Source organism: Pinus tabuliformis, chromosome 3_2 (genome assembly GCF_031772625.1).
Source record: "Pinus tabuliformis cultivar Carrire ecotype Pingquan chromosome 3_2, CPIR1, whole genome shotgun sequence".
Classification (NCBI taxonomy): Eukaryota; Viridiplantae; Streptophyta; class Pinopsida; order Pinales; family Pinaceae; genus Pinus; species Pinus tabuliformis.
In genome coordinates this window covers 17903319-17916782 of record NC_142302.1, presented here as the reverse complement: position 1 = coordinate 17916782, position 13464 = coordinate 17903319, and positions in this window count along the sequence as shown.

The following is a 13464-nucleotide window of genomic DNA, read 5'->3' as shown; positions in this document are numbered from 1 at the left end:
TCAATAACTTCAGTACCCTTGCCACCACCTTTTTAACCCATTTTCAGTCACCAATAAGGTACGAAACAGGAATGGAGCTTCTTACCAATTTTAAGCAGATGATAGCCACTCACATATCTGATCATATTCATGAGTGGCGACATCGTCATCGAATGGTAAAAACATATGTTCCTGATCAGCTGCTAGCTGAATGGTTTATTAAGTCATTGTTACCTTCTATTACAAAAGATGTGGCTAAGGGGGTAGTTGTCACTGAAGAGCAAGTCATTGCTCGTGCACAATATCTAGACTTGATCTATACTCAGTCTGGAACGCTCTATGACAAAATCCTTGATGCTCCTAGACAAGAGTTTTCCATTCCTCCTACTCCTAAATCAAACAAGGACTCTCATGCCGGTGACGGCGTGATTAGCACCTCGAGTACGCAAACTAAAAAGGCCTCATCTAGTAAAGCCCTTGCAGTTTCCAGTAAAAAGGCAAATTATAAACTTCCTACCTCAGAGGTTAATGTTGTGTCGACCGACAAAGGCAAAGAATTGAAGAAACGAGGGGGCAAGAAGAAAGGGAAAAGAAAAAAGAAGAAACAGGATGATTCACCTCCTGAAAAATCTTCTGAAAACCCTACTAGGCAAAAGAAACTTCGTTATCCATGTTACATATGCGACGATGAGCATTTCACGAAAGATTGTCCACATAAAGCTAAGGTTATGAAATTTTTAAAAACTTCAAATACCCCAGTGGTGTTGACTAATCTGTTTCTGAGCCCAGAAATAAACCTGGTTGCTGGTGATCGTGCTTCCCCATCCCAAGTGCTTATGTTATCCATCTCAAAATAGCAAAATGATGCTTTGATATCAACAAGGAATAAAGATTATGGAAATCCACAGTCGTCGAATGGCAAGGCTACAGATCAACCCAGTATTTCGATAACTACTTCTCCAGAAGTTGTTCCACCAATCATTCCTGAATTAACAATAAAACTGCCTAAGGGAGTAGTACATAAATCGATGTTTAGTCCTCATGCTCAAGCAGCACAGAATTATAATATAGTGGAGGAACTGGCCCAATTGCCATCCGCTATGTTGACACTTGAAGTACTGCAGAATTGCCCCTCCCAAAAGCAGGCTTTGTTATCAGCGATAGGTGGGATCGATCCAGCAGATTCCAATCTAGTGGCTTTTAATCATAAAGGATACGAACCTTAGTTACTGGCCCAGCTCCCTTTCCTCATACAGTTAAAAGCCCTCAACAAAACTGTTCATCGAACAATCATTAATGAGGGGGCATCTACCTGTATTATGTCAATGAGTTGCTGGAAAACTTTAGGATCTCCACCCTTGTCACGATCATCAACGGCACTTAAAACATTCGATGGAAGAACATATGCGCAGGATGGGATATTAAGTAACTTGCAAGTCGAACTAGGGGGAAAGACAATAGAAATTGAAGTTGAGGTCATTGATGGAAACCTTGACTACAATATCCTATTAGGCAGACCCTAGATTTATGCTATGGCTACTATTGTGTCATTATATTTTAGAAAGATTGCATTTCCCTTAAAAGGTGGAATTACAATCATTGACCAACTAACCTTACTCCCCAACAGTTCGCAAGTTACCAGAAGCATTCCATTGATCCATGGAAGCTCTCAATCACTTCAAAATATCAGAGTAGGTCTCCTAAAAGACTCATATTTGATGGGTACTTTTTCCCTCTCACCTCCAAGTAATATGGCGGAAGTGGCCACGGTGGAAACCTGTCACATGATATCTTCTAGATCAACAAAGATGAAGAAGAACTCTGAACATTTTGATAGTGTGGATCATCGTGAGGTATTGCCTCCAAGCCCTACCATACCTACATCATCTGACGATCAATTCAATGATGTTGTACATTATGTACTGGGGGCATTGGAACTAGATCTTTCATTCATGACCCCTTATGAGTTGTGATCAAGGGTCGCTAGAGGATAGTTCATTGACTGGTGTCAACCTCGTTAAAAAATGAAACCAAGGATCTGAGCATAATTCCTTTTCTTGTGTCAAGCTCGTTAAAAAATGAGACAAGGATGAGCAAAGTTCCAAGTCGAGTCTTTCACTTGATCTCGTAAAGGAACCTTCATTCCATCCACCTAATTACCAAGTAATCTGGTGAATGTAACAAAGCTTGGGGGGCATGCACCCTTGTCTATTTTGCGGACAAACCTAGCTGTAGAGATAAGTTTCCTTGTAAGTTATGTGATCGGTCCGAGTGACCTTTAACCTTTGTCTATTCGGCGGACAAAGTTCAGGAAGTGTTTTGTCTAAGTATTGATACAAAATCATCCTGCTTAACCACAGTAAGTTTCCATATGGTTACTAAAGACTTTTTATGCTCGGGGCACATGCAAACGTTTTTATACAAGCAAAAATGACCAATTTTATTTTTTAGCTTTTTAGCTTTATATTTTGGTCATTCCTAGCTTACATAAAAAGGAAAAACGAGCAGTTTTACGTGAAGTTCAAGCTCGTTAAAAAATAAACCTAGCAATGAGCAAATTTTCCCCCAGAGTTCAAGCTCATTAAAAGTTGAACCCACCTTTAGTAAATAACCATTGTGATCGCATAATTATCAGCTTTTGAACCTTGGTTGTGTTCTTACCATCACCTCCACTCTTTTTTAGCCGATCATACACCTCCATTTGATTGTTTACCCTTTTGAGGAACAACTGCGACAAGTGATTCTATTAGCCACCTTCTTTACACTGCCATGATTGAAAAGTTTGAAACCTTACCTGGAACTAGTTTCTATCTGAAAACATCATTCGTTCCTCAAAAAACAAGTCTCCTTTAAGCTCTTTTCATCTGACTCGTAAAATATGAAAAGATTGCCAAGAAATTGGCCTCTCCAGCTCGTTAAAGCAATTGGAAGTGCCATCCCTCCTCTAGATTTTAATCTTTTTGGACCCAAGGGATCATTACACAAAAAGATCGAGCACTTGTCTTGTTCGGCTTGCTAAAACTATCAAAAAGTCATCCCTTTCATATTGTTTTATACTTTTTCAAACTTAAGGGATTATATTATGAAAAAGGACTACTGGAGTTGCCTTTACGTCTATTTTTAGACTCTCTAAAATTGAAAAGGATTGAGTTATCTTTGTCATTAAAATCGTTAAAACAATAGTGACAAACTTGTCCATGCAGACAAGAGCGAGTTTCACTATCGCTAGGCTCGTTAAAACATAGCGACAAGTTTGCCCGAAGGGAAAATTATAGAACAAGCATATGTTATCCTCCTCAAGCTTAACAAAAATAAAGAGGTATTGGTCAGCAATGACTGGGTAAAAAGGGAAGAAAACTTGAATAACTTCATTAGTAGCAGGTCGCTCTTGAACATGACACTTTCACTCCATCACCATGATTGAGTCGAGTTGGGTTATTTCGTTCACCAGTCATATCACCATTGGTCCACCGTACCATCCATTTTGGGGTTAACACTACCAATCCATTTCAGTTTCGTCGATATGTTCAAGAGAAGTCGCTTAGAGAATTCACCAACCCAGCTAACGCCTCATCTACTGCAATACCTTAACTCTCCATTCATTCATGCCCGCCACCTTGAACCATGTATCATCAGATTGTTTTCACCTCCACAAAATTATTTGCTCCGTTCCATGTCATAGATGTGGGATTCATTAAGGCCCTCCTATGACAGGTCACTTCTTGTCGACATCAGCTCATTATCCAAGAAGTTGACTTAGGAACAACCCTTTCAGTACTTTGAAGCTTGCATGCCTCAATGGCAAGTTTCTCACTTCCAACGACAGGTTTACATCAATGGCCTTCGACCGAAAGATTTTGCCTAGTGTTCAACATCGACTCATGTATTCACACCATGTGAATTGTACTACAGTACCTTGAGTGTCATTATCATTATCGGTGATTCCTCTCGTGCCTGTTAACAGTTTACTTCATTGGCTGGTAATCAGGCGATGTCTTTCCATGTTCGACATTTGAACATCTTTTCACATGGATCGACTTGTACTTCGAGGGAAGATTGAACAAGTTTGAAGACCCTGGATCTAGTTTCATCCATCCAAGCTACGATATATATTCAGGAAAATAAAAACATCAAATGTACATCATAGCTGCATAGATAATCATCCAAACTAAGGGATGATGGCTCTACCAGAGTCATCAGTCTGCCACACGGACGATTGTCTGTATTTATGTACATAAAAATGAATTTATAAAGCTGAGCATGGGAATGCCCGCCTTAGCTAGATCATGAAAATATTATGAAGATAATGTATTTTATTGTATCTTATTACAGGTCACCTTCCAGTTCGAAAAACCTCGGATCCTCATGATAAAACATTTCACCCGACATCAGAAGATTTACAACCTCATGCTTTAGGGGGCAACTGTTATAGACATATTTGAGCACTGCAACCCCAATCACATATGTCCATAAACCAAGGGCTTCTAAACCCCTAAAAGTGTTGTTTCATACCCTAAAGGAGAAAGGTTAGCTGATTACATCATTTCCTAGAAGTTATCCCTCAAAAACTACTCAAAACTGGTCAAAACTGGACCATACAAACTGCTCCATGTTGAGGGTGCGATGCATCTCACCTGTTACACACGGGGGGTGCATGCATACTGAAAAGCCCTTCTGTAGGGTGCGATGAGTGAGAGCAGAAAAATGGCAGAAGTAGTTTGCTAGGTGGAAACTCAAAGAATCTTCTAAAAACTGCTCATATGACACTTGCCTCTCTGAATTCGCCTAGGGATGAGTAAGAGATCATGAAATATCCAAGTGGAACCAAGAACTATCAGTGAAATGACACTAAGCAAAATCCCAAAAGCTGACTCACTCTCCTGCAAACATCTAGATATATGGATCCCTCATCCCAAAGATCCAGAGGCTGGAATTTTGTAATTTGTAAGGAAGTGTTGTTGGTTTCTCTTTGAAGACATTGTATTGTTGGGTGATCTTACTTTGTATGAGGTGAAGAGGGCTTTCATGCTGGGAGGATGATGCTGGATCAGACATCTTGGTTGTAATCCTCTCTTCTACTACTTTTATCAATAAATCTATTTGAGTTTTCCTCCATATGCTTGTATATCTCTTAATCTTGTATTCGTATATGCATTTGTATGGTTAATGTACATTTGATCCTACATTGTTTATAGTTATAGATCTCTATGCTTTGATGGCATTTTGTTGCTTTGACTCTATAGGTGTCCTTTCAAGTGGGACAAGTGAGAAAGGAGTGGCGAAAGCTCTATCAAAGGAGAGAGGAAACAAGCAAGGAGACTAGCGAAAGACTGAGGTTGGGACTCTATGCTTCTCTCTCATCTATCTCTCATAAAGGACAACACAAGTAACTTTAGTTTGTTTGTTTCTAAGATAGCTACTCGTCTTAGTGGGACTAGCAGCTCTGAATGGACACTAATTTTCTCGATAACACATGGTCACATGGATAGGAAAAACCATTGGTTGTATGGCACAAGCATCAATATGATCTAACCCCGTTGCATGGATTTGACTTCAAATAAGAACATGGTCACATGGACAGGCCTTGCCATCAGTCATATGGCACAAGATTTAATGTGGGTTGGACTTGTTACAAGGGCATGGCTCCCAAAGTCTATGGACAACTATCCATAAGTTTGGAACCAAAAATCCCTTATAGAATCCTAGCTACTCATTCAGGAAGGGAAATAAAGAAATAAATAAAAATATTTTGGTGGCTTAGCAAAAGATAGATCTCTATGGAAATCATCATGTGAAATTTTCTGGATATATCTATGGTTGCGACAAACTGGTGAATCATGGTTTGAATTTTTGTTTGGGTATGGTTATTTGCTACATGAAAATCCTTGGTTTGTAATAACACTTGATTAGTTGATGAATTGGTTGTTGAGGCTTGATTTGGTTATGAGTAGAACGTATTGGTTCAATCTCAATGTTATAGTACCCTAGCCCCTGTTTGGTCTACAGTTGCATTACAATGCGTTATATATATCAATTTTTCCCAAGGTTTGGCAAGCCTTCATTACATATATTAGTTTCAACCAAGGTTTGATAGGCCTTCGTTATATATAATGGTTGCGACCGAGATTTGATAGGCCTTCATTATATATATTGGTTACACCCAAGGTTTGATTGGTTTCCATGACAACGACATGTATTAATGAGTAAACATGGTGTATGTATATTGGTTGCAAATGAGGTTTGACCTACATGGATCATAGCCAAGTCTTGGTTGGTTTCCATGACAGGTTCACATGGTATATATTGACCGATATGCGATACATCAGATTGAGAGCTAACATGGTGGAATAGTCATTGGTGCATAAGGAGGGTTTTCACCCTTGCCCCAGTTCATAGTTGAATTCACTATGTTGTTGGTAGCATATGTTAATGTGGTTCATGATGTAGCTCAGTTGGTGGGATGGTGGTACTATGTTGACTTAGACCCTGATTCAGGTCCCCACGGCAATCAATTCATATTAATATTTTTAATTAATTAATGAATTCCATCTTTCAAATGATTAACCAATTGAGAGGATACATTCCATAGTTTTAACGCCTATTATAGCCATTTTATCTAGCGTGCCCAAAAAGAGGCAAATTGTAGAACATTTAATTTAATATATAGTTTGGTGTGGTTTTATGGGTTTTTGGGCTCATTATTGATCCATATTAAATTCTAGAAGAAGCATGGTGATCATGGCCTAAATATGGATGCAACCAAAGGTATGCAATGCCTTGTTGACACGTATTTGATGGTCAGAATCTCTTTTCTATGTTTTGAGGGTTTACGAAAAAGTTGTAAAGGTTTTGAGTGTATGGTAAGAATGGTTTTCGAGGAGTATTTGTGACTAGATTGATGAACAATTTGGAGTAGAGTATGGATAGGAATGTGAAAACTTGTTATAATGGTTTATATGAAAATTTGTAGTAGTGCATATAAAAAATTACAGTGGATTGTAGTGATAATGGCTGCAGGTGATCCAATGATAGTGATTACATATTATGACAAGTTTTTCAATGACAATGATTACCAATGATTGTGGGTTGTGATTATTTATCGTTAGAAACAAATAACTATTTATGATGATGGTGGATCCAGTTTGAAAATGATATGAAATAGAGGTCCAAAAGGAGTTGAAGAAGGAGGTGAGTGTCTCCACCGTGGTTGGTGCATCAATCAGATTGGAGCCTAGAGTAGGTTGGAGCTCACTCATCATTGAGGCTGGTGCCTCAATCAACTTTTAGTCTACAATAAGAAGTTTCTTGCATACTTTCGAGATTGGTGCCTCAATTAGGTTGTAGCCTACCACAAGTGGCAGATTTGATTTCTTGGGGGTGGTTGTCTCCAGTAGGTCAGAACCTGCAACTCTATGTAATGAATTGAAGCATATGAAGAAGAAGAATTTGTGGTTTTGTCCCATATGGGTTTCCACATAAAATCTTGTGTCCCTTTATATGTGATGAATTATTAATGTGTAATTGATGTGATGGTAACTTTATGATGCATTATTCTATCTCATGATATGATTCTTATGGTTATGATTCATTTCCATATGATTGTTCGATTATGAAAATTTATGAAATGGTAAAATTTCTCTCACACTAATTCACCCCTCTTCTCAGTGTGACCTTTAGGCCAACATCCTAAAGCTTGTATCCAAAACAATAATCCAACAATGATATATGAGATAATGTTGGGATATGTGTGTCATACACATTTGAGTGTTGTAGTGGAGTAGGGAATAAATGTAGAGCAATGGAAAAAAATAAATGCAAAGCAATGACAATGAATAATTGTTGAGTGATGGAACTAAATAAAGGAATAACAATGTTAGGGAATAACTTGCTAGTAGTTTCTAGAATGTAGATTCATGGAAAACCATAAACTATCTATGGTTTTATTATACCTATTTATTTAGTGCTAAGGCTAGAGGAAAATAGAGGGTAAGTTTTATCTTACTATTATGTTACCAAAATTTGTCTAGAATTGTTCTATTATTGAACACTCTTGTTAAGAGCATAGATACTTTGTATTGTAACCATTTAGTTGTTGAATAATACATTGAGTGTGCTTTAGAGTAAGGTTTTTTTCTCATAATGATTTTCCCTGAGATATCATGTTAATAATTTGTTGTTTAAGTTATTTGTTTGCAAGTAGTTTATTTTTAGTTCCTTCATATTATTCTCTCAAGAATTTATGTAGGAAACATATTTTACACCTCTACTTCCTTCAAAAACATCTAAGGTAAGCCTCTCAAATATTCAAATTATTTTTGCATGTTTTATGTGAAAGGAAAATAAGTTAGTCATTTTCAAATTGTTGATTATTTATTGTAAATGAGCTTGTAGCTATTACACAATTGATTTAAATGTATAATGGAGTTGTCATGTTGATCAGAGGATAGATATTGCATTTTATGATAGTTTATTTTATTGCTTGTACATATTAATGAAATAGATACTAACCATAATCTTATTTACATGATATTAGTGCATGAGAAATGGATTAGTAAGTAAAGACTTCCATTTTGAATGTGTGCTTGAATAGGGACCATTTAGAACAATCGATTTAGGCTTGTGACTTGAAAATATAATGGCTTGAACAAATTTAGTTGCAAATTTAATTAGTGACTTTGATTTGAATTTATAAAGAAATAGGAACCATTTGTAAATATATTACACAAACAATAGAATGTTTTTCTTTTAGGTTTATAGTTCATGGTTCCTTAGTGTTATACTTGTATTGGCCACTATCGGCCTTGTAAGGATGTTATTAGATGTGGATATGTAGGTTTGCATAGTTAGTCATAATTATGCGTAATTTTTCTAGAAGTAAACTATGTATTAAATTTGAAACATCCCTAAGATTACATGTTAATAGATGTTATGACACTAAAATTACATAACTGATCAAAATCTCATAAATGTTTCATAAGGAGATAAGTATTTCTTAACAATTGCATAATTATGAAATAATAAGTATTTCATAATTGAGAAAAAAAATCAGAATTGAGCAATAATTGAGCTAAAAGCTCATAATTGAGAGTGAAATTGGTGCATGAATTGTAATTTCTTAGTTTACATCCCATCAACACCTATATTTTACTTGCGATTTCTTAGTTCACATGCCATGAATCCTTTTGTAACACCCCCCTCCCACATATACCCAAACCCCCAACCAGTCGGGGTAAACATGCGATGAGAGGCTACTATAATCAAATTCGACCTCCTATGTGACCTCAAGGAAGTGGAATCGACGAAACATCAAACATAGTCATCCAACATCATCAACATAACCCTCAAGAGACAAGTTAGCCACTCAGACAACATGTCCCTGGTCTCATTGTTGTTGTGGACCTCTAAGCCCATAGTCTCTCTCATGCTATGGGCAAGGGAGCGACCACAAACCCAAATTCACTCTCAATGGCCTACCTACCAGTGACTATGGACCAGAATTTCTAGTTCTATGCCAGCAACCTCAGGATTTAAGCCACTTTTCAAGCCCAGAGCCCAGGCCACTACCCAGAATGGAATGATAGCTTAGAATCAGGAGAGGTATAGGGAAACAATGATGCAAAATCAATATGTTGATCAAGACCTTAACCAAACCCCTACTAGCCATGATAGGAATTTAATCAAACATATCACGAAAATGTAACCTATAGGTGTAAACAAAATAATTAAGTGTAGGGATCTCATACTTATCTAAGAATCGCTATGAACAATTGTTCCCTCATGCCATTTGCTACATTATCATCTATTAGGTCATAAACACATTATCCATTCATGTACAAGTAAAAACATTCTGAGAGACATACATAGCTGCTGTCATAAAATGTACATATAACCAACATAATAGGAACATAAATATCATAAACATATTAGCCATCCAAATCCATATATACATCAATAAATTTTCACATCAAAATCAAGGGAATGAATTTCTCATTAATGAATGTAATAAACCAACTAGAGATGGGACTACCACGTTCCACCCAACTATAGAATGGTTGAGCCAAATATCTCCTCATCCATTCACCCCCATGCCATATTCCAAGCATGAATGTGGGACTCAAACCAAAAGAACTCAACCAAGGCATATCGAGGCTAAACCACCTCACCCTCATCAATAGAAACCAAGCTTTATCGTAATCCATCCCGGATCACTAGGCCAACACAATGAACACATCATAACATACTTTACCATGATCTCCACCCGATCACTAGCCCAAACAAGCATGGATGCCACCAAATTTCTCCACCTACACCATGCGGAATTTTCCTGTCTCCTAGTCTCTCAAGCTTTACCACAGTACAAACCTGTATCACTAGGCCCTAAACCGAGACCCACTCTCCAAGATTTACCACATATTCCAAACCCAGTACTACTAGGCCCAATGGAGAGAAAACCACCTCTTGGCTTTACCGTATATCCTGCCATTCACCAGCAAGGATTCCTAGGTCCACCAAGGCAACATAATCTTGGCTTTATCGCAACCCATAGTCTAGCTCAGGGATCACTAGGCCAGTGGCTTTACCGTGATCCATAGTCTGGTTCAAGGACCACTAGGCCATGTGCTCTATCATTCGGAGATCCACCCCACTCAGCTTCGAATCCATCTGGTAATCCAAATCAACCAAAACATGAGAACCCCATCACACCATGGCTATCCGGAAATGGCAAGGCTAGGTTGAAAACATTGTTACACTTGGAAAAACCCATGCCATGATAGAAAAGAACCACATGCAATTCCATTTATGCCAAATATAGCAAGGAAAATACACATGCAAGTTGATACTTGCAATGAAGCCTGCATTAGCTACTTGATCTTGCCTTTCCTTGCTTGATCTTTGCTTCCTCTTGCCTTCTTTTCCTTTCTTTCTCCAATGAAAAAATGCTCCAAGAAAAATTTAAGTTTCCAAGAGTATGGGAGAGAGAGAATAATGAGAGAGCTCCAAAAATCAACTAATAAAGTCCTGCCCGCTGATTGTCGGAAGACTTTTTATGAATGAGGCCTCTATTTTCTTCATTTCCCATTATTTTCCTTCAATTTCCTCCTCACATGCAACTTGTGACCTTTCACCTTTTTTCTCTTAATTTCAATTATTTTCATAAATAAATGTGCCAAAATATCTTTTTTCCTCTTTAATGCCTTAGCCATTACCTTTGCCAATTTCCATATTCACAAACAACCAAATGAACACCCACTAGGATGTCCTACCCACCATTCAGCTTGGAATACGTGTCCCATCATTTGTGGTATTTATATATTTTCACATGGAATTTTCACTAGGGATGTTACAGAACCCTCCCCCTTGGGGGAACACCGTCTTCGATGTTCAATGACACCTATAACCAATAAGACCACTGAAAACAAAACATACTTCCCATGGAGCTTTATAGCATAGCTCATTGCAGTATTTACAATGATCATCTGCTAAAACAAAACATCATGACAACATACCACATAGTGGAGCTTTATAACACAGCTCATTACAGTTTTTTACAATAATCACATATACACATATGCTAAACCAACAAATAAGAGAATACGATGCTCGTATCAATCAACAAGGGAATCCATAGGCTCACACCTCCACCCTCAAAGTAGTACCAAGAATCACCTCCTTCCCAAGAAGTCCAGAATCTACTGCCAATGTCAAAGCTACATCCAATGTCTAGCGCTGCAATCCCATGCCATTTTTCCTCTCAGTGAATAACTACCATCTCATTATTCCAGGGCTGCAGTCACTCACCTTCTAAGTTCTCCGACATCCCCTATCCCAGGCGATCCATCCCTTGGGAAGGATTCCTCGCATCAGAAGGTCAAACAACCAAGGAATATACCTACCTAAAAACCAGCATACCTATCATAACATGCTCATGGAAATCAATGGACACTATTAGGTACCAATGTTCCATAATGGCCCTGCTCCTGAAGTGATTTACCAGCATACTTCTAGTTGTTCCAATTTCTTTCATTGTTGCTTCTAATTCTTGTAGTTGATTTCAACCTCCTAACATATTTGACCAAATCAACATGTATACAAATATCACATCAGGTTAGCTCAAAACATAATCATCAATACCATAAATTACATGTAATCATCATAAACCAAAATCATAGATCACATGTAATCATCATATACAAGAATCATAAACCACATGCATAATATAACTGAAATAATATACCGATACTTATCCTTCATCGATCCTTACTTCTACCTTTTTCATTATTCCGTACGCACACCAAATCAGTTTCCACACCAAACAAACACCCAATTCCTTCTCCTCCACCAGATGCACATACGCATAGTGTGAATCACGCATATAAAACCACACATTCCATACAACACCATGCGACACATGCACCTATACCTAACATACAACACATACACCTAAACCTAGTGTAAGTACGTATACGTGCACAATGTACATCAGAAGACATTCATCTGCACACAACATGTGACACCATAGAATTCATACATGTATAGGCAGTATACATCACAACTCATACACCTATATCCGATGTATAACACAACTCATACACCTACACCCAATGTACAACACAACACAATACATATGCCTACATCCATTGTACAACATAATACATGCACCTACACCTGATGTACAACATAACACAAATATGTGTCTAGCATGCAACACAATGAATGATTATGTCATGATACCATGACTACACAATGCACATACATAGTACCGCATGCCTGCAACACAAAATGTATGGCATGCACTCAATCCAACACATACACGAGTACCACATGTACCAAGCACCACTTGCACAACGTGTGAACAACATCACATTACACGTAACCACCTGCACAATGTGTACACAACGACATATGTACATTGCACCATTGTACAACGTGTACACAATACCACATGTACATAGTACCACACGCACGACATATGCACGACACCACATGTACATAGCGCCACATGCAAGACATGTACACAACACCACCTACACACAGTGACACTTGTAAAACATGTACACAGTACCACATGCACACAACACCACATGCACAAAACACCACTTGTACAATCATGCACACCACACCATATGTACATAGCACCATATGTACAGCATGCACGCAACACCACTTGTACATAGCATTGCATTTCCAACATGTGCATAGCATCATCTGTACTCAACACTGCATAACCGACATGTGCACAACACCATATGCAGACAACATCGCATATCCATCATGCACACAGTACAATATGTACACAATATCGCATATCCATCATGTACATAGCACCACCTATACCCAACATTGAATATGAAACATCCATACAACACTATCTGTACTACACCATGTATATAACATTAAATAATCAACATGTACAGACACTAAATATACACCACACCGCATGCACACAACATCATAGGTGAAACAAGTACAACATATATGACATAT